The 22,528-nt window shown below is 48.0% G+C and overlaps 1 long non-coding RNA gene across 1 annotated transcript; it reads right to left on the reverse strand.

Moving 5' to 3' along the window:
• Positions 1 to 424: 424 nt before the first annotated feature.
• Positions 425 to 8,972, reverse strand: LOC119090216 (uncharacterized). Its single transcript, XR_005093203.1, has 3 exons — positions 8,904 to 8,972; positions 8,564 to 8,665; positions 425 to 685 (listed from the first exon to the last, which is right to left on the reverse strand). It is a non-coding gene; the product is annotated as an uncharacterized LOC119090216 (long non-coding RNA).
• Between the last annotated feature and the right edge of the window lie 13,556 nt (positions 8,973 to 22,528).

The raw sequence follows: 22,528 nt of genomic DNA on the forward strand, positions 1-22,528 counted from the left end.
TGGTAGAAATGCTCGGAATCTGGTAAATATTCATGGGGTCGGGCACTGCGGAGAATTCGCACGTCTCAGCAAATTCACAGCGAATTGCGTCGGAAAGGCTTTGGGGTAACCAGCGACCGACGGATCCAAATGTCCATGCACTATATTTGCAGTGTGGTAGTTCTGTCGAACTTAGATATTATAACCATTTACACAGTTTAAGACGTAAGCAGTTAAGTCACCGGGTCCAACAACTCAACGTTTAATAGTAGGGATAAAATAATCTGCTATCAAACAGTTTTTGACTGCGATTGATTGAGCCCGAGGAAATAAATCCGTAAAGCTGTTCATCTTAGGAAGAGGAGGTGCGGTGCCAAGGAAAATATCGCGAAGAGAAATTTTTGCTGCCCAAGCCACATGCACATTTCTAGCTAGTCATCCTGATCTTATGTATCTATTCATGCTAACTTGAGACGAGTTAAGTAAAATTTCGTTCTAAAAGGTGACGCACTCCCTATAAGATGGGGTCATTGGGCTGACACACGCACCTGTACATCAAAAGTAGGCCGTTGTGTATGGTGTGCGCCGGAAGAAGCTCAATCTTCATATCCAGGTCATCCAGGTAGCCGGGAAACGGTACGTATACAATGTCCGAACTGCTGACGTTTGCGGACAGCGCCTCGGATAGCAACACCGTCCAATTCACCTGTGGAGCACCGAAGATTGTCCTCCATGCTTGGGGAGCACCGAACACAGATTGGCACATCTGAAGAGCGTGGAGCACGTGTTACAGTCGAGCGGCACCGTGCGCAGGTTTCATACATGAGCGGCACAAGACACGGGCGTAGCACTCCATGAGCCCCACACTCGGGGAGAACATTCGGGGAGCACTGAGCACAGCTTGTAGCACCTGGGAGGAGATCAGGGCGTCATTGTTGAGGCACCGAAACCGAACGCAGCTTGAGACATCCAGGTTCCGTTCTGTCCTGCCTTGGAAACCCAAATCGTACCGCGCACTGTTGAATGCAGCCTCAAACAGCAAGACATCCGATACATTAACCACCATGTACGGTAGCCGATGACTTATAAATATCCTATCGATACTCGGCGTTAGATGTTATCGAAAAATTGGAACCCGTTCACCTGATGGTAAGCTCAGTGGCTCTGTGACGGAGCTGCCTCACCTGATCTGCCTGAGCTGAGCTGAGCTGCCTCACCTGATGTGAGGGAGCTGTCTCACCTGATCTGCCTGAGCTGAGCTGAGCTGCCTCACCTGATGTGACAGAGCTCCCTCACCTGATGTGAGGAAGCTGCCTCATCTGATCTGCCTGAGCTGAGCTGAGCTGCTTCACCTGATCTGTCTGAGCTGAGCTGAGCTGCCTCACCTGGTGTGACGGAGCTGCCTCACCTGATTTGCCTGAGCTGAGCTGCCTCACCTGATGTGACGGAGCTGCCTCACCTGATGTGAGGGGGCTGCCTCACCTGATCTGCCTGAGCTGAGCTGAGATGCCTCACCTGATCGCGTCACGATTGCCGAATCTCACCCCTGTCTCCAATGACATGCGACACATGCGCGCTGGTGTTGGTTGTTTACATTGCAACGCCTAGCAACCGCAATCCTGTATCAAACGTCGTGCCTGCCGGCCAGCTGGGCCCCTCTCGACCACAGCGACCAGTGTGATCAACAATGTTATTTTTGACCACATAGCTTGTCAGCAGCTGAGCGATGAGAGCTTCCTCAGTGGTCCGTGTTTGGGTGCACAGAAGGAGGCCCTGAGGAGCATCTGGCACGGAGCGCAGCCGACCACCGGCCGGATTCCACTGGGTGCGGGCCACTCCCGACCTCTGCCGGCACTGCGGCTGGCTGACCGGGGTCAGCGGCGACTGGGCCGCGGCTCGGGTCTGGGTCTCGGCCGGCGGCCCGTAGATCGCGTTTGGGTCGGGTGTCATGGGTCAGTCGAGCGCTTACGACTGCTACACACTGACAGTTTTGTTGTGTTGTGTTGCGTTGCGTTGCGTTGCGTTGCGTGCGTTGCGTTGCGTTGCGCTGCGTTGCGTTGAACTAAAAACTGAAGGTAAGATATCAACAAGATCACGCACACATTAAAGTAAATTTTGCATTTGAAGATAATGCAGCACGAATGAGATATGATGAAATCAATTCAGTTAAACCTATTGGTGTATTTTTCCATAGAAAATTACTCTGGAAAACAAGATTTTCTTCTTAGTAAATATACTCGTCAATACGTCATTGCTTAATTGCGTCATGGGTCGCTTGTGTGACGGTAAAGTGCTGCCAAACTAGTGTGAGACTGCAACTTACCTGTAGTATCTCAACCTGGACGAGAGATGGCAGCACAGGCTGGAAGTGTTCGCTGGGCCAAATATCGTTACGTACTCGTGTTTTGGCCCTTTCTCATTTTCCTGTATACTCACCAGTGAGTTTAAAATGCTACCTTGCCTTCACATCACGGATGTGGCGCTATTCCCAGGTTATTCCATTCCAAGTTTTATTTCGTATAGCTAGCAAATGAACAAACCATATCCAACTTACATCAGGTAGCATAAAACGTGCGACTTGGTTGAAGCTTGCACAGCTTGCTCGACGATGATTGAGTGTCAAATGACATCCACTATATTTAGAAATCACGCCCACAGACGCTAGATCTGAACGACCGAATAATAATCTCATACAGCTCACGACCACGAACAAATTGTGGAATACTCTCTTTAAGGAAATTGCCCCGGGTCTATTTGGCATTTTGAGCTGAAAAAGCCTTTCTTGAAGATCATTCGGTTGCAGTCCACAGCCATGCGTTCCTTAAAGTGAATGCTCCACATGTGAAGATATTGAGGCAAGCATCATAGATGATGAAACGAGCTTGCTCATAGCTATTGGCATAATTATGCCGATAGCTCTGAGCAAGCACTAGACAGCACTGCTCTGCTCTGCTCTAGGCAGCACAATTTCTTTGCTTAGCAAGAAATGGTGACGTGATACATGCTCCGCGACTTTTTCTCCATCCTCCGTCACTCACTTTTGAATGCGTCACTTTTTGAATGCGTCATCGTACCTTGCACAGCATTAATTGAGTGCCGACTGACGGCCGGTCTATCTGGAACTCCCCTATCTGGTTCTATATGGATTTCCCCAAATTAATTTCCACATCTTCCCGGGCGTGTGGCTCAGAAACAAGAGGGGTTACATCTTAAGAAGGGCGTGGATTTGAACAGTGCCAAACGACCTTAAAGATGGCTATTTCAGTGCAAAACCATCATAGAAATGTGAGACACTCCGTTTAAGAACAAGAACCCTCTAGTTTCTGAGGTACACGCCCGCGAAAAATGTATAAACTTTTTCGGAGAGACTATTTCAAGGTCATCCAGGCATCAATGACGCCATAAAACGCCATTCAAGTACTGTCTTTCCATTACTTATGTGGCGACCGAGGCAAATAAAAAATAGGTGTCGAGTCATTCATATCCGGCGTTCCATAGCACCATTTCAAGATACAACGGCCGTCAATTGGCTCTCAATCAATTTATTGCGAGATACAATGCCGTAGTGAAGCAATGGCATACTGCAAGGCATATCTGCTTAACAGGGAATTTGAGTTGCTTAGAACAGTCTTTTCCACTTAAATTATACCAACAGTCATAAGCGACGCGTATCACATCGTGTCTGATGATTGCTTCAACATCTTCAAATGTGGAAAATTGTATCCAGTGTAATCAGCCACCAGCGACAAACCTTGTCTGGTCAAAATAGTAGACAATGGTGTGTTATTCAGCCATCGCTTGCAAAGTACCGAAACTTGACCGAAATTCAAGTTTGCATCTGTCAAGAGTTGCCCCCCCCCCCCGTCATCACGTACGTAGACTGCAATGGATTAGTGGGCGCGTTTTTTAAATTTCACTGACTTCGTTATGTTACTTTTCAGTTCCGTCTCGCACCGCACTGCACCCGTGCCGCGCCGCATCGCATCGCATCGCATCGCATCGCATCGCATCGCATCGCATCGCATCGCCAGTGTGGGGCGGCCTTTACATCGCCGTGCGTTAGCGGCAATAGGGTCCTGCAAGCGTAAGCGCACCGGTTTCTGCGCGTTTACTTTACGGATCTCACCTAACACAGAGTGGGATCAGCACCACTTTCTACCCGTGTGCATCATCATCACTTGTTTGGGCATGGGCAATTGATCATTTTACCATGGTAAAATCAGGACAGTAAGTATGCTTCTCTTCGTCGCCAGGGCTTGCATGAGGGCTAGCAAATGGCCTACTTCACGTAAGGCTTGGGCGCTTCAGTGCTTTATATCAGAGTAGGTGCGAAGGCACTTAGTGTCGTTGTCTTCCTTCGCAATGCCAAAGTGCACACCTGAGATCTGGTGGTTTGAGCAGATCACATGCTGGTTGTTTCAGCCCAACTTGGCTTGCCCTCACCATGACGTTGGCAGTGTCTACTGCGATGGATGCATGCACTTTGGGTTACCTTCATTCACATTCTTGACAACTCAAAAAGGTGTCTTTGGAAGACGATTGGCATTGACGCGTTTCTTCTTTCTTGTAGGGTGCCTCTGGGTCAGTCCTCCTCGAGGACTGACCCAGAGGCACAGTTCACCAAATTCCTGGGTTCTGCTTTTTCAACTCCGACGTTCACATCCAGCTCTTCTCTTTCACTTGCCCCCCCCCCCCCTCGTCTGGTAATGGAGGCAGGGAGTATGACACACAAAGGTCAGAATTTTAAAAAAACTGGCCCATATGCGATGTTTTCTTTCCAACCACATACGTCACATGAACCAGCTTCAGTGTTGACATGTAGCCCAGCACCTAGCTCAGCCCTAAAAGGCACAGCTGCAGCATAGCCTTACGCTTCTCCAAATGACCGTCACGCAAGAGCAGTGGCCGAACCAAATGATGCCTGTTTCCCCTTCAACCACAGCACAGGAGGGGCGATTACCGGCTTTGTAATTTTGCAACATGATATTCGTTAAGTGAGCTGTATTTTTGGCGAGGCACGATCAGTATCCTAACAAAGGCTACCTCTTTGGAAAGGTCCAGGTCCCTTCGTTTTTTGACGTAGCTTGACAGGGCGTGAATGTAAACCTTCAAGGAACTACACGCACGCATACCTTGATTTGATTACGTAATCGCGGTATGTGCAAAGCCACAGCACCAGTCGGGCCGTTTGATGCCTCAGCGAGGCTGGCGCGCTACTGGGATTTACCGTCGCCGCGTCTGCTTCCTACACGCGTCCTTGTGCGCGTTTCTCTTTTATTTCTCGAAGTAGCTGGCTCTGCCAGTGTCCGAATCGTGCGAAGCCGGCGTACCTATCCGGATCCAGAACAGGTGTTCTGAAGTGACACCGGGATATGCCCAAGCTTCGCGGAATGATGTAACATCGCCAGACACACTTTGAAATGATATAAAACTTCGCGGAACCCAACTCAACCTCCAACACCGACAAAGCATGTCGATACCCAATGAAAGAGCAATCGAAAAACTTCGCGGCACGAGTACATACACATAATGCGCTACAATTGTATTCCACACACCCAGTGGTGCCTCTTGCTGTGGGTGACAAATATAAAATCAGTGATTGGAAATAGGCCCGGGGCGCATTCCTGGGTAGACGAGCAAACTAAGCACGCGGAATGGCGCATTCCTGGGTAGACGAGTAATCTCAACACGGCAGAATGGCGCGATCCAAATCAGACTTAGGGGGCGCCACGAGCGGCATTTAAACATGAATGACGGAGCACCTGTTAGATGAAAGGAGATCAAAGGGTCACCCGCTTCGTGCACCGAGGCTATTTGGCGCGCCTTCGTCATCATGTTACCATATCGATTGGCTCCGTCCAAGCGCGCATCTGACTTCCATCATATCAGGCGGCCTTGAGAGAGCTGTTGTTGTCGCGCTGGAGCACACTGTCGATGGGACCTCGGATGCTCTGGCACTGGCGGCAGACCGCACTTAGAAACCGCCACCAGGGACCGGCAGATCACGTTTGGAGACGCCGCCAGGGACCGGCAGATCACGTTTGGAGGTGCCACCAAGGGCCCGCAGCCGCCGCCAATTACGCAAATTGTTCAGCAATATGTTGGTGGACGGCCAACCAGGATCTGCTCAGAGCCATTCATGCGTAATTTGTACGTGAAATGGTGGTTTCCTACGGACACAAACAGCTCTGAAATAAGACCCGAAATAAGTCAATTGGCTCATTGATTGACGGCACGGCCCTCCGCATGATAAATGCTATCCCCCTTGGACACAAAGACCGCAAACATGTCTGACAGACTATCATTTGATCCCTTTTGCCGCTAGTCCTTGATCTCACGTCATAAACCTTTGCATTGAAGTTGTCGTGGGAAGACTCACCTCCTTCTTGAAGCATTGACTTGATTGCTGATTTAATTTCTGTGCGATCATAGCCATGGTCCTCCCTGTCCCTGTCGTTGCATTTGCGTGCTCTTTCCAGCGACAGATAAGGTACTGATCGAGTCATAAGAGCGGGCCTCGCTGCCACCGTCACCGACGCGTTGGCGTAAAATTGAAAAGATCACGTGACAGACTGCGTGCCGAAGTGTAATGCTAATCTTCAATTCTCATCTCACCACGTTGCACGAGGCTCCGTCTCTGTGTAGAGTATGCAATCCAGTATGTACTGATTTATCGCTCGCTTGTACACACTGTAAGGGGCCTCACGGTCGACGTTGGTAGATAAACTGCTGTTCTGACGGCGACCCTGGTCATTATGTTTAAATATATATGAACTACAGATTAAAGTGTCCCTAAAAGACCTGTGACCAGACGCTCTATTTATCTTGAAGGACGTCAGTGGGGCAGTTTTGGCAGTGCTGACCTTCAACCCTCGGTCTACGGGGGTTTTTCGTCTTCGCCGCGCGAAGGAGGGGGGACTCTAAGGCGATCTAAAATATCGAAATGTAAGCAAGGCAAAGCCACAACAAAAAACAGCATTAAACACCTGTTGTCAAATTGATCACATAAATGTGATTGAACAATGGTGAATGTGGTCCTTGACAAGTGAGGATAGGTGAAAAGGGTCAATTAGCACTTAAGAAATCCATCATGGTATTTCAAGAACAAATTATGATGCGACAGCGCGGAAGACGAAGTCAAATAACTAAATATCTTTACAAGATAAGCAATCAGCGCGAGACACAAAGTCTAATGCACATCCGACGCTGCCCACAGTTTAAGCCCAAAGCGAGCGCAAACTTCCCTCCAAGGCCGGACAATAAACTCGCCAGGCTGTCACATAACCAGCCAGCGTTCTCGACTCAACGGGGCCAATGATGTCACGCTGCTAAAATTGGCAGCTGTGGTACCGCTCTGGCGCTATCAATACGATCAGCCTACGCGCAGGCAGCACGACTGCGGTCACCATCAGCCTCAACCCACGGGGGGGGGGAGGGGGACTAACGTGATGCCTGATCCTGTCTGAAACGTGGGAACAGCAGAATCGCAGCCGAGGCTCTGCCCGTCGCCAGTCAAAAACTGACCCCAAATTTCGGTCAAGGTAACTTCAGTGTTGTGTCCAGCCCGTGGCTCAATCGTTTCGATTGTCGGTCCTTCCCATCCGGCCCAGCCGCGTCGCGGTGGGTGGGGTTGCACTCACTTCGGCGGCCGCCGTTCGCTCCTGGCTGGGGCGGCCTGCGGCTGGTGGCAGCGGCCGCGCCAAGGTCAAGTGAGGTCAGAGGGCCGGGCGGGCCGGGCCGAGCACTGCGGCATATTGAGCTAACACTGCAAGATTCTGTCCCTAAAATGGAGCTTCAGGATGAGAGGGTGAGGTCCAGGGTTCACGCGTGGAGTACTGCTTAGCGTGAGCTCTGATCTCGGAAACATGTCCAACCAAAATGCTCCGGCTAAATAAAAAAAAACAAACGTGCCAAAAAACCAAACGTGCCAGTTGTAGAAACGAATACCAGTGTACAATAACCAGCAGCATGAAGGAATGTGCGTCCTGTGACGACAGCATAGCAAGGACGTTCAAACAACGCTCCAATAAAGGGTGACCTTGAAAAGAATGCCTCTCAGCACGGCCAGCTCGAAATGCACACACGCAGTGCATTTTGACACATAATACCGCAAAGGTTCTTGTCCGATGTTTTCAAGCTGCATCACATTTGGAGCTAAAAATCCACAAAAAAATCCCGTCCAGCGCTTCTTCTTGTCGTTGGCAGACTTTATAGAAAGAGTAGAAGAGATGGATAAAATGTTTGGACACACAGCTGGAAAGCCGTTGCAGATGATACTAAACCTTTGGACGTTTCTAAGGTGTGCCTTTAAAACACTTCTGGGGAGCTCCGCAAGATCTCCGACTGAGGTCGATCCTGGAGAGGGGCTTCAGAAGACAGCGGCAGTCAGTCCTCTCAGGAAATGTGAGTGTCCCAACGGCCTTCAAAAGCACCCCTGCAGGGGTCAGAAGCGTGACTCCTAAAGGCATTCGCAAATACGGAACACAATTCAAAACGTTCGGGAAATCCGCCGTGCGAGCGGTGCGAATATACCATGCACAGGAAGGGCTACCGGGGGCTGGGCTCTGTCCGGTCGAAAACTTACAAACGTGTATTCTGATTCGAGATCGTCGACGGTCATTGGGTTGACGTAGACTTGTTCGCCGTGTATTTCCATTTCCACTTTTTCTCTGTGACTTGGCGTTATCTGAAAGGAAGCAGGCAGAAGCTCATGAGGCTTGAGCCCATCGTCGGTCTCTCTCCCTAATTAAATGTGATGTTTTCAGCGCTGAACAAGCTTCAGCAGAGCTAAGCCGCTACAAGCTAGACAAGCTGCAGAATTTTATACACACCGCCTTGAAAACACACCTATAATGTCATCCCTTTTGAAAGGGGATTACTAACAACATCAATTCGGGGGTGATTACGTTAGCAAGATACCTTACCATAGCCATTGAAGACAGGAAATTTTTCATGTCGTCAACGTCGGTGGAGTTGAACTCCGATGAATGATTCCGGCGTGGATGTACTCTTTGAAAAACTCCATAGAGTTCTGTATGTGATCTTCGGAGGCAGCATTCTGCGGAAACGTTGTTAATGTCATCAGCGGTGCGCCAGGAAGAGGTTAGGGGAGACAGAACTAAGTATATCTCGCGAGTTTTTGAGACATGCAAGCAAAACCATCGTCGATGGAGCTTACCACTGAAGTGCTATGTCTCCCTGAATTTATCAGGGAAAATAATCTTGCTTGCTTTAAAGGGAAGTTCACATTTGAAGATGTTGAAGCAAGCATCAGACATTACGAAAAAGCTTACTTACATCTTCTAGTATACTTCTACTGGAAAAGGCTGCTCTAAACAGCACAGTTTTCTGTTTAGTGCATATGTTCCCAACACGTCTTGCTCGATTACATCGTCGCAGCTTGCACAGCGCTGAAGCTTATATCACATTGCCAGCCGCTACGTCTGGAAATCATGCTCATGAACGCCAGATATGAATAACTCGACGACTATGTTTTTTATTGACCTTAATCGCTGCATGGCCCATGTCAAGGCAGGATTTGTATGACGTTGTTATGATGTCATGGATGTCGGAGTGACCTTCAAATTGTCTCTCCGAAATAGTCCGCTCGTCTCGACGGGCGTATAGCTCAGAAATCAGAAGGGTTTGCGTCTTAAGAAGGGCGGGACTGTGAACTACACCGAATGCTCTTCTGAATGGCTATTTTTAATTAAAATCACAAACAAATGGGGAACACTCCATCGAAACTGGACTGCGCTGTTGATCCACGAATGAGGCTTGCCAAGATATTAATACAAGCATGACGAATTCCAAAGCTCCGACAGCTCACGAAGCGCTCGGGTTTGAAGAGCCTGTACAACGGAACAGGTGAGCACTTACTTTCAAATGTTTTCTGGCCACTCCAGCTGTTGCATGTGCACAGACATGCAATGCACATCATTAAATGCTGCACATCATTATAGCTATCCGATAACTGATTCAAGCACTCGTAACTGGCCGCCACAACTCAATGAACTGTGACGTTGCCGCTAACCATGGTGGTTTTGATGGGCGACAGATGTTAGATGGCTGATAGATGCCTCAACTTACGAAATTTTAGCACATAAATGGTGCAGATAGCTGCAAATAACAGTACAACTTTCTCCCAAGTTAGAAGTTACTGGGCCCTAATTTTGCAGCGCAGCACTTTTTGCAGATACGCCTGCGTTCGTATGTACCTCGCTTCCTTATTTAAAGCGTCTTAAGTGATGAAAATAGAGTTGAATCTACATTTGCGAAGCGTTAGACAATATCTACAATTGTTGATAGCCTCAGCGTTCATATATCATGTAACAGAAATCACCAACGGGCTGACACTACACCATCTTAGGTTTCCCAACCCCCCACGTTTGTTAGTAAAAAAGCCATATTTGTAACGTTCGGCCAACAGCGGGCTCTCAGAAACCCACTAAGCGCTTTCCGGAGATACGAATAAGTTACCGGAATGTCGTACTCGTCTAATGTGTTATAAACACACAAAGTTTCGGCTAGCTAACTCTCCGGCCGTCATCAGGCATTATGACGTCCTGAAACAAACTGGCTTTCTCAGACCTTGTCAGTGCTCAGTATCACCTGACAGCGGCCAAAGAGTTAACTGGTCGAAACATTAGTGCATTCTAACACACCAGACGAGAACTACAAGCGGAATCATGATTTCATCCGTGATAATATTACAAAAACTGTATCCGACGCTGAAAACAGACGGATGACAAGCAAACCACGACATCGGGGAAGCGATTGCCCCCAGCAAACCAGAACACTTACCATGCGAGGCCTTCCACACCCAGGGGCTTCGTCCGGGGCCTACCAAGGCCTTGCGAGGCCTTGCGGCCTTTTCCTCGGCGGACGCGTACTGACCCTTGATGGTGGCTCAAGGCATGCCGACAGTGACGGCACAGTCCGGGTGGCACGCGCTATGGTCTCAATGCTCAATAAAGTACGTGTTCTTTCAATAGTTTACCGGAATGCGGCCGATGTCCGATTTACCCACTTTGGGTCACCATCAAAAGAGCCACTTCATCGTCAATGAACAACGAAGGAGATTAGTGTTCGTTGTAAGCGCTAGGTCGTTGAAGAGAGTTTAGGCAGCAAACGAAACGGCGAAGGGAATACGACATGATTTTGGTCTCTAACGCAAAGCGGCATTTAATCATGGAGCGGGTTCAACTCGTTTTGCAGTAAAGCACAAATGTTCATTGATGCACCTTGAGATAGACTAATCATGAATGGAAAAGTTGTACTGGCTATCGTTCACGTCTGTTGTGTCAGTACAAACCGACATTTCGGCCAGTTAACTCTCTGACCGTCGTCAGGTGTTCTGGAATCCTGAGAAGAACTGGATGATGTTTGACGTTAAGCCGCATGCGCGTCACAACTTGGAAATTGCTGGGATTCCAACAAATATAATCTGATTGCTAATACAGTACTCTACCAACTGAGCTAACCAGGAAGAACAATTTATGGCGTTAAAGCTTGGTATCATTTATCTCCTGAATTCTTGGCAATTTTCCCACAAAATTGTGACCCGTAATGGGCTGGTGTCTACGCTCGGCTTACTAATGGAGTTCTCAGCCAATGCCATGTGTGCCGCCATGGCGTTCATGGTGTCCACAGTTCATGTCCACAGAATGGGTTGGCCTTTGTCCGCCAGAGTGCGAAGTTTCGTCCTCATGGAGGAGGCGCGTCGGTAAGCTCCGACACGTCATTTCCTCCGACCTGGTATACAGTCCAGCGCCACTGTTGCAAAGTGAATCTCCCGCGGTCTCCCTAAGTCCTGCTCTGAATAAACCCGACCGGCCAGAAGCCGACTCTGATTAAGACGCTTGAAGCAAAACAGACGGAAGCTAAACAGGAGTCTTCATTGACGAAACAGGATCGCCGGCCCAATATTTGGTGCAGATATCCCAGTTTGAATTCACCAGCCCTGTTGAGCTGGGGCGGAGAGCCGCCGCCGCTCCATTAAAGGGTTCCTGTTCTGCGTATGGCAGATGAAAACCAGCGCCACAGGAATAAGCTCGACCTTGCATGAAACCGACGGCCGTGCCAGCGGCTGTGCTGGGCACTGACGTGACAGGCGGTACAGGGCGGAACTGGCGTGCAAAAAAGCATGGTGGTGTGGAGTGGGGCCCGCACATGCTTCGGCACGTCACCGCTCAGCCGTCAGCGATAGGTTTCAACATTGTAAGCCGAGCCATGCGCACGTTGCAGCTGAGGAAGGTATAGCTACGGGAAAAGAGATGCCCAGCCTGGTTGGTGCAGCACGTGGTTATAATGTCATGAAAGCACATGAGCGTGATGAATCGATCACAGGAAAAATGTGCAACGTTATTCTGAATATGCGTGCCCCCAAGTTCAGATTGAGGGAGCATGCGCGCTCCCAAGTTCATTTCAAGGGTCATTCTGTCCTAGCGTGGGGTACGAATCGACCGCCATTCTGGCGACACGTGGCGAGGTCTTCTGGTTGATCCGAAGCCCTTGGATGGGTGCATCATACACTGCTCCCCTGTCTGATGCGGGAGGCTCTCTGACCCGGCGGTTGACTCCAGATCGACGCAGGAGTCCCCATTGACGAAACAGGATCACCGGCCCAATATTTGGTGCAGATATCCTAGTTTGGATTAACCGGGCCTGTTGAGCTGGGGCGGGGAACCGCTCGTTCCGTTAAAGGGTTCTCACTGTCACCGCTTCCCCTGACACTTCAATTGTCTGTTATGGACCGCCATCATAAACTATTGTATTTCCTTTCACTGGCTGGCAGCTCCGACAAACCCAAGAGGTCCCCTGGCATTTGGAGTCTACTTCCTGTTCATGGTGTTAAGTAAGCACATTCGATTTTCTGTGCCTACCAGAAAACATATTAAACTCGTTCCAGTGCGAAAATGTTCAATCGCTTCTTGCCCCGTGCATGCTGCATACATATGATGGAATTGTTAAAAAAGCTTGTGTTTACATGCCCTCTTACACCTTGCAGTTAGATCGCCCCTCCCTTGTTTTCAATTGTTTCGTTCATGAGTTGGTCTGGCTGTGGCGGTCGGTGGCCCAATAGAGGGAATCACCACCAAAAGGCCCAACGAATACCAAGAGGGTCAAGAATGGACAAGATCGATGGTCAATAATGGACAAGTTTCTCATGCCCCAATTCCATGTCTTCATTTACAAATAAGCGCATCTTGCTATCCACTAGCACATTTATTATGCCTACAGATCTGCACCTGCCACACCTCCTCAGATGCGGCCAACCGCAGGTCTACAAACCCGGAAAGAGAGCAGACTTGTAGGCTAGCGTAGACACGTCTTTGAACCGGGAGCTGCCACAGTTTGTGCGAGTATTTGTCGGCGCGTTCAAATGTTTAGGCGAAATCAAGGCCCTAGAACAGAAGGTATGATCGTCTGGCCAAATTCCGCCGTTTCGACTGATGACGTCACAAGTGTAATCGGCACGTAATGGTCAACAGCGGATACATGCCCACCGCATTTTCCTTGGCTTTTTGAAACGGTTCTTATACTGGAAACCGTTAAACATCTTTGGCTGGGTCATAACAAGACTATTTCTTTTACACACAAGCCATGATATCAGCTGCAAGGTTTATTAATCATTAATTAGCTGGCGTCCCAACCGAGCGCCTCGGGCTGTAAAGCCGGCAGAAAAAACTCTCACAAAGCTTTTTCGGGAATATATATGCAAACGGAAAAAGCAAATGGGGGCATCTTAAAGAAGTAACAATTATAAATCATACTGACATGAAAGGTCAAGGTCAGGGCAAAGACCTGCAGACCCCTGTTACATGTTTGCAGGGGCTGGGTCAATTAAGGCCTTTTATGACTTCAAAAGTATATGCTCTTTGGCTAATTGAGGATGCTGTGTTAAGAACTTGTAGATGCCACAATGAGGTCAGGTCAAGGTCATTCCATAGGTTACCGTCATGATCTGGTGTATTCATGCGACCAATGATTCCAAATATTTTCACATTCATGTTGCTCGCGCTGTGCAGTTAAAACGTCAGGTACAATTTTGTTCCGGTCAGTGCATAGTCAGATGTAGGTAGGATGCCAAAATGGGTCACACGGCAACATGGCACGCAGTAAGCTAGTCATATCATACATGCCAACGGATTGCTCATTCCACAGGAATCCAATACAATCACTTTTAATCTTGCATCAGGTCATCTCAGTGCCTGAAGAGATCAAAACCTGTTGTTTGTCACAACCTACTCTGACCCTTGAAATACATTCAACAGACATGGGCAAGTTAGGGAAATTGATTTTGAACCTGCTGCGTAAATAGCTACCACTTGCCCATGTCCTGTTTGAAACGAGATTTCATCATTTTCAAAGTGGTAGAAGTTTTAATTTGCCGGGAATAGAGGACAGCACACTTTCGTGACAAGACAATGCCCAGTGCGCAGATCACCTTTATTTATGCATGCAAAACACTCTCTAGCATTATTTCCTCAATACCAAGAGCAGCCACACAATGTCCGTTTTCTAAGTATCAACAACAATGGGGCGTAAGTAAAATATCTGGTCACAGCATCCCTTTTCTATACAGCATGTAGTTGTTACTATTGGTGGCTTGTGGCACAGATGCTTGTCCCATGTCTATGCGTAGCAACACAGTCGTCTGACATTTCTCCTCACTGTAAGGAATGAAGATGCCCCTTTTTATACCTCCCTCTTAGACACCTGTCTGAAAATTTTATTGCAGGTCCCTAGCATATCTAAGCAAAAAAGTTTAGTGTTATAGTTATCATCAGCTTTCAAGGGCAGAAGTACCAATCATGGTGCCGTTGACATAATTGGACTCATACAGCAAGTTGTTAAGCCTGGACTTTGAAGCATGTGATAAGACAGCTGCAAAAAGTTCGTATCTGATCACCTTCATGGAAATGATTTCTCCTTCATCACAAAATGTTGCTTATGTGCACTACCATACCTAAGGAAGATGATGACATGATACAAAATTCATGTGACTTGAGATTTAGTCACCAACAACCATAATATGTAATCAGATGGGATTGCAACCCAACCCCACCCATAAGCTGGCTGTTATTAATATCATGCTAATATTTCATGCCGCAAAATGCTTTCAAACAAAACTCAAAAATAGAGGGTAGTTATCTGAGCAGTGCCAGGATTAATTGTAGAGATGCATAAGCTTTACAATATAATAGCAATATGGTATATTTTGTACCACCAGGTTCGTACATGTCTTTGCAAATGCAGCTGTAGAAACAACACACACGGACGCACAAGCAAAGTGCGAGACAGCAGCCAAAGCCCTCACAACTCGCTGTAACTAACGGCCACCTTACACTAGAATCATAAACAGAGAAAAACCTGGGCCTTGAACATTACCAACAGGCTCACATATGTCTACCGTACACACAAACAGCATCGTACACAACACACTTCTACAGGTTTCGTGCATAATACATACAATATCTAAACACATGATAATGAAATCTAACAAGCACCGCCCCATCACCCCGCCAAACACCAGTAAGTTGAGCTGGGCAAAATCAAACGACACGCAGCGACACGGGTCAAGGTTGGCGAAATTATTTTGTCTCTTCCGCGTCACACATTTGGCACTTAGGAAAAATTAGCCTATGGTGATACACGATAGTTTTACGCTGCACGCGCTGTACTTCCTACATGAACTAACAATGCTGCGGAGTTATGGCGTCAAGTGCTGGCATAGCTCTCGCCAAACAGGAGATACATCAGTTGCACCGTTCGTAACTTGGTGTGGACACCCCTCATCGCTACATCCAAAATTAATTATTTATGCGGCCAAACGAATTCGAGAAAAAAGTGTAAGAAACCGGGCACTCATCCGCCCAAGCTGAAAGATTATATACGACTTTGTGCACGAAATTTAATGCTTACAAAATGTATACGATTCAGCAGGAAATGGCATCACGGTCTCACGCGCAACCCTTTCAACCTCAACGGCAAGGCACCGCACGCTAGCAGACGTGGGTAAAACTATTTTGGGGACATTATGAACTGTGGTTATAATTAACTGTGGGCACGATTCGGACCCGTGCTGCCTCCTAGAGCTTTCCAACTTTCCAGTGCTCTCTGTCTATGATGGCAGAGAGCACTGGAAAGTTAGCTCTGTCTGATCTCATGCTGGTCGGTGATCACTGTCTGACCATGTATGCTCTGCCTCAGCAGACTTTAGAGTCTCACCACGGACGTTTGCCTTTCCATACTCTTCCAGTCCGACCGACAGAAAGCGGCTGGTCGCTTCTTGAAAGGACTTTCCACGGGTGCAGAGTATGTCGTATGTGCAGTTTTTACAACTATATCGACGAAGATGACACAAATAAAAAATAATAACAACATACCCTTGTTAAAAACAACTAAGACATTTGAAGCGGCGGCGATAGAACAACTCATAACAGCTAAGAACAACTTTTTTAAAAAGGAAATAAGCCACCTAGCCGAGACGTTGCGCAAGAACCGGTATATAAAAGACGTCATCGCACAGAAGCCCAAAGAGTGTGCTGGATGAGCAGGGCAGTCAAGGGGAGAACGCACAGCAACGATAGCATTACCACACAAGGGCTTCATGGAGAAGATTAGAATAAAATGTCGACTATAGAGCATCAGGACAGTCTTGATAAGCATCTCAACGTTCCAAAGAGCACTTACCAAAGTCGGGCCTCCAACACCTAAGGAACACACGAAGAACTCATATTCGATATGCCGTCAGACTGGAAGAGCACAGAAAGACAGCACACGGGGGTGAGACTCTCAAGTCTGGTACGGCAGAGGATGCGTCATCAGACAGCGATCACCCACCAGCGCGGGCGTGAGATAACTATCATCGACGGAGAGCAACACTGGAAAATTGGAAACATCAACTTGGTAGCTCAGACGGCACTAGCTAACAACCGCGATCAACAAGCCAAGTGTAAACATCACCCCAATACGGCTCAAAGTTCTGCTGAAAAATACCCGAATAAATTAATGACAACAACGTTCAACACCTAGTGGCCTTACTTCCCAGTAAGCTCAGTTGGTCGAGAGCTGGAATCCCAATCAAAGGATCCCCGGATCGAATCCCGGCAACTCCGAGTAGCAAATTCGGGTTATGGCGTCTATATGGCCGAAAGCCAAATGTCGTCCCGTCTGTCTTAGGACTTCATAACATCTGACAACGGCCGGCGATTTAAGTGACCGAAACTAACACACAATACGACAAAGATACTGGAACAACTATCCAATTCGTGATATCAATGTGTCATCTCAATCCATACCTTATAATATGGCTAGGCTTATCACTGCAATAGGGCTCGTATGGGTCGGGATATTATGGTGTTCGTTATGCAAGGGTCTGCTGTGAAATAATGCATATACTTTGAAGGGTTAAGCGGATTCAGCATAAAACATCAATGCGTTTCCTGAAATCATGTAAAATGAATTGGAGAAAGCTGTCATACGATGCAAGATATTATCATCTATTGCCCTATTATTTTGTTTAAGAAAGGACCGTAAGCTCGCTAGGTAAATTTGTAAGTTCGTAAATTCGCCATCGACTGAACCAGTCGTCCATAGACAAACCAGAGCCAAACACAGCGCGCTGGGTTTGCCAACAGTGATAACTGGCCTGGTCAAACACTCCCTGCAGTATCCAGTTGCGGCTGTCTGGCATGGTCTTCCTGAAGAAGAGGCGAGCACGACGTCAGGTGTGAAAGACAGTGTTTACCCAGCCATCCCACCGTTTCAGCTGTGAGCACCTCGTTCTCGTCGATGTACTTTGTTATTGCTGCTTGTTAATGCATTATTATTACGACTTCTTTCTTTTAACGTATGGGCTTTGCCATATGACCTTCCTGTTAGTTTTACATACGACGCTGACGACTAATAGATAACCCTCGCCCTGACTTAAAATGTGCATTCTTTTTGGGGCAGCATGCAACACGGGCAGCACAGCATGTTGTGTGAAATGGTCCGTTGGGAGCGTGCCCCCATTGCCAGATATTAGCAAATGTTGATCAACGAGCATTTAGCGTTCATCTTTGCTACAATTGCCTGGGACGTGACGTGAAGGGGTTTGGCGTGCCGGCTCGCCACCCAGGGGTGTTGTCTTTCGATGACGTGGAATAACACCACCCCAGAGTGCCAAAGATCACTTTTCTCTTTGAAGCACATGCTAGTTGTATGATGCTTGGAACTAGATTTTATTTGGACTAAGGCAGACATAGCTAACGGGTGTTGTATTTGCGTAGTCTAACGGGTCAGGAATGTAATCCAAGTGATATTTGGTGCTTCATAGCAGACCAGTTCTGGTCGCAGATGCGTTTCTGTGTTTATCAGCGCGTAAAATTTTCCTCCAAGAAAAATGTCCATCCTGCACAAGTGCTGCTAACACTGCTGAACTCACCGGTGCCTAGTGAGCAGCTGACGCCGCATTTGCAGAACCCAACTGAGGCACCTCAGTTCTCAGCCGGCGGCGCCCGGTTAGCACTATGTGCTGCTGCTGTCACCATCAAAGATATAAAGATGTCCTGTGCTGCTGGTCGATTACGCAGCATCACACCTAAGTAAAGAGCTGTCGCTCGAGCGGGCTCACTGTCAACAGTGGCATGGAGGCCTTTCGAAATGCGGAAGAGTCACGGACAGGTATCACAGTTTTTAGCCGGAGTGATTGTTTTCTAAGGTTGGTTGCTGAAGCGATATGATATCATACACCTATTAAATTATACACGGCTCCCGCGGTGGTCCTAATCCCAGAAAGCTGTGTCCGAGCCAGTGCGCTTCCTTCGAATGTCCAAGCAATTTCACGCGCACTTAGTCAGCAGGAAAACCACTTCACTATCTTGCCAAGTCTGCAGGAAAACCACCTCACCATCTCCCCAAATCAGCAGGAAATGCACCTCGCCATCTTCCCGAATCCAGAATTGGTTTCCCGTTGTGGCTATGAGCCATTGGCCTGGTGGCTCACCGGAACAAACATCGTTACCAGCACCATGAGCCCGACATTTGACGGAAATGTTGATGCGTATTTGGCTCACCAGTCACGAAGTCAGTTAATTTTTGTTGGAAACTGTGATAGCGTGTTTGTTCGCGTGTTCAGCTGACATCGAATCGGCTCTCAGCAACTTTAATATTTCACCTTTTCCACCATATTCCTCCCATCTGCACCAACTACAAATGTAATGCGACCAGACAATTTGCATTCCACATCAGCGCGAACGTTGTAAAATACCAGATAAGGACGTGCGTGTCCACTGTCAGTGGACTTCTAAATTGTATGCGAATATGTGCGATAATATGCGATAATATGCGAAACCTGCAAGGATCCGAGGGTCAAACAAACCGAGGATCGGTTGCCCACAAACTAAGTTCTCTAGTTGAGCTCACGCGCAGGACTGTCCGGCCATCTTAAAGAGTATTCGGTGCAGCTCACAGCTCTGCCCTCCTGAAGACGTAAACCCGTCAGTTTTCCGAGCTGCAGGCCCCCTTAAATGGCCAGGCTATTTCAAGGAGACAGTTTCAAGGTCACCCAGGTATACCTGACGTCATAATAATGTCTTCTAAATATCGTCATTCCATGGGCCATGCGCCGATCCCCGTCAAGAAAAATATAATTGTCGAGTCGTTCAAACCTGTTCATATCTGTTCATGTCATTCGTATATGTTCGTAAGCACAATTCCTACAATTTTTATTTCTACAATATAACGACCGTGAAAGGACTCTCGGTCAAAGCTGTTCAAGGTAAGATGACGTAATGAAACCATGGAACATTGAAGAGATTATTTACCAAACAGAGAAATTGTGTCGTCTCGAGCAGCCTTCTGTATTAAACGTTTACCAATAAGTAAGCTTGTTTCATCATATTTGATGTTTGGCTCAATACCTTCAAATGTGAAGCATTCCCTGTAAGCTTGCAGACATTATCTAAGTTTATACCTAAAGGGTATGCTCCATATCTCATGATAGAGAGGCAAGCATCATATATAATGAGGGCAGCTTACTTGTTATCAATGTCATGCTTTTAAGTGCAAAATATTTCTCTAGCTAATACCATGCCACCATTCCAGCAAATCGTTCCATTTCGTCACGGAACGCTTTTATGACGTGAGAGCCGCTGCCATACTGGACTCAGAATCACTACTGGGGCGGACAGGCTGGCTATTTTGTGTTACTTTAATTCGCCGCAAGGTGACTTGTTAATTCAAGTGTGCGGAAAAACCGACAATTTCTATGGGCGCTTTTTTGGTCCTTTCTCATGGTGTTCTTTTAAAGTTGTCCGCGATAATATGTTTTTACTTGCAGATGCGCTTTCAAAAATAAACTAACTGCCGTTTTTGCGCAGACCAGAATTATCCGATGGTTCCGCGTGTTGTAGCGCTGTGTTCCTCATGTGCTCTTTCCACTGAGCCCACCGGTTGTCTTTGAGTTGAATCAAAGCTAAAGCCATGTCGCGGGCTGGTTAAACGGTCCATGTAGAAGCAGAACGGCGGAAAACTTGACAAAACTGCATTGGCGCACACTGTGCTACGCTGTGCCACGACTGGACCGGGGACCGGACCTGACCGGACCGGACCGGATCGGACCAGACTGGATAGGATCGGATCGGATGGGATCGGATGGGATGAGATGGGATCGGATGGGATGAGATAGGATGGGATGGGATGGGATGGGATGGGATGGGATGGGATGGGATGGGATGGGATGGGATGGGATGGGATTGGATGGATTGGAATGGGATGGGATGGGATGGATGGGATGGAACCGGACCGGACCGGACCGGACCGAACCAGACCGGACCGGACCGGACCGGACCGGACCGGACCGGACCGGACCGGAAACGCATTGGATCGGATCGGATCGGCTCGAATCGGAATCTGACCGGACCGGACGAACTTGAGCTCACTTGAAGTGAGCTGGTGAGATCAAAGTTTAGTGCTCACCTGCTGCAGCAGGAAGAGGTGTGAGCCGTCGATCTGCTGCGGAAGGTCGTCGTCGTCGAGGATGACGCCGACGCCGACGCTGATGGCCGACGTTGACGAGCAGCTGACAGCCGATTCAGCGTCCGCCACGTCCGCTGGAAAACGGCGCCAGCTGAGTTCGGGCGCACACGGATCGCCGAACCCGGGGTTCGAATCCAGCTCGCTGCACTGTTAGCTCTACAGGCCACGTCTGAGTGATTGGTCTGACAAAGGATGCATAAGGTCATGTAATGCTATGAAAGTAGCATTATGGTGGTAGCTGGTGCAGGAAGCTACAGAAGCCCATGCCCGTTGTCTGCGCTGATGCGCCATCTGACTAGCCGAACCTCATTACAGGTTGTCGAAGACGTTGCTAATGTTTTACTTAGTTAAGTCTAAAAAGTAGGTCGTAAATATCACTATGGTCAAGGCAGTTAGCAGAAATATTTAATTTTTGAAAAGTGCAAAAGTTTTCAAGTTGAACAAACCGTAAATTTTTGACAAATTTACCGAAAGGCGCCATGAGGTGTGAATTTACAATTTTGCAGTGAAAAGGAGAATATACGTTCTCCGCTACACTGACATAGCAAATGCTAACTTAGCTAATTGCGAAACTACTGCAAGGCATAGGTCGGAGCTGGGTTTTGATGGATTGTGGCTTGGTCTTGATAGGTCGGAGCTCGGTCTTGATGGGTCGGAGCTGAGTCTCGATGGATCGGAACTGAGCCTGGATGGGTTGGAACAGGGCCTCGATGGGTCGGAGCTGGGTCTCGATGGGTCGGAGCTGGGTCGTGATGGATTGGAACTGGCCCAAATCTGTACTTTGCGCTGCCAACACAAAACCGAGCCATTCAAACGACGGACATGAAGGAAGACTAGACCAGCAAGTTTGGCTCGTACGTTCTCGTAACCACGCGCTCTGGAGTGCGAGCCATGTATCCGCATGCTTTTAAAGCCTTTTCAACAATTGACTTTTGGTCCCGGTCAACAGAGCAAACAAGAAGTGAAATCAACAGCGCAGTGTATGTCATGTGTTGCGTACAAGCGTTCCAGCCAAGGTTGCGTTCTCCGCCCATCAGCGCCGGTAACCGGTAACCGCCAGCAACCGGCCGCTGAGTGGACAACGTCGTTTGTGGAACCAGTGGCGAGTCTGTCCGCCGGGACGTAGGCCCGCAGGGGTTTGACCTTGACCACTAAATAGGCAGAGTTCATTAGTTATAACCGAAACCTGTAGAAAACTTGTAGAAAAATAGCTTTATCACTTTTTTCAACCAAAACATCCTTCAACAATGGAAGCGGCTTCTTGTCATCCCTTGCCCACGGCCACCAACGAAAGTAAGCATTCTCCTTTCGTCGACTTCACTGGTGAAAACGGCAGGCTGGTCACACTCGCCAAGTTATTCCAAGCGATGCGTTTTTTTTAGTTAGGGAGGACTGAAGGCAAAAGGACATTAAAATATCAGATTAGTAAGTCTCGCTGTCTGTGAAACCTTTATGAAGACAAATTCATTCTTGAATTTGAATGTTCATATGAATGACAAAATTCTGTTGAATCGGCAGCACC

The sequence above is a fragment of the Pollicipes pollicipes genome, unplaced genomic scaffold, assembly GCF_011947565.3.
Source record: "Pollicipes pollicipes isolate AB1234 unplaced genomic scaffold, Ppol_2.1 Scaffold_1600;HRSCAF=1878_pilon_pilon_pilon, whole genome shotgun sequence".
Classification (NCBI taxonomy): Eukaryota; Metazoa; Arthropoda; class Thecostraca; order Pollicipedomorpha; family Pollicipedidae; genus Pollicipes; species Pollicipes pollicipes.